The following is a 779-nucleotide window of genomic DNA, read 5'->3' on the forward strand; positions in this document are numbered from 1 at the left end:
CAAAAACCAACTCAAGGTGGATCATGGACCTAGGACTAAAACCAAGGACTGTAAACTTCATTCAAGAAAAGCTTGGAAAAACTTTAGTAGTCCAATTTGCTTTGTACACTTTCATTTAAACCACAATTTAAGAAGAGAGAGACGTAGATATTACATAAATTGTGAGGTAACTTAGACTCTTAGATATATTTTTAATAGAGACATAAGTGAACCCTCTCCCTCCAATTGCAAACATCCACAAAATTTTCTTACAGTTACAGGTTAAAATAACAAATCTGATGAGGTGACCTTCTTGGTGGACACTGACCTTGCCCAATTCTACATAAGTTATACCAGTGGCTACATCTGACCTCTGCTGGCAGACCTCCTAGGGGTCCTACCCTTGTGTTTTGAGTTAGGCATCCCTTTTTTGAGCAGAAAGGATCATGCAGGTAGGGCCAAACCCAGCCACCAGCATTTCTAATACTTAGTGTATGAACTCTGAGGGAATCAAAAGGCCAGGGAGATAAAACAACATCCTCATTGTTTCTGTTCTGGGTCACACAGAGGGAGATTGCAGGGGCTTAGTGAAGCCAGTCCTTATTACTTCCAGGCCCAGAAAAACAGGCCATAGCCAACGTACACATCCAAGATAGTCTGTAAAACTGTTGTTAATTGTTATGTGCCATCGAGTCACCTGAGACACGTCACAACCCTATTTTAAATTGTTGTTGCTGTTATTGTTTTTAGGTGCCGTCGAGTGCCTGCTCTATCCTGTGCCAATCTTATTGTCTCTGACA

Source organism: Elephantulus edwardii, unplaced genomic scaffold (genome assembly GCF_000299155.1).
Source record: "Elephantulus edwardii isolate Elephantulus edwardi_28Jun2011 unplaced genomic scaffold, EleEdw1.0 scaffold00103, whole genome shotgun sequence".
NCBI classification, from domain to species: domain Eukaryota; kingdom Metazoa; phylum Chordata; class Mammalia; order Macroscelidea; family Macroscelididae; genus Elephantulus; species Elephantulus edwardii.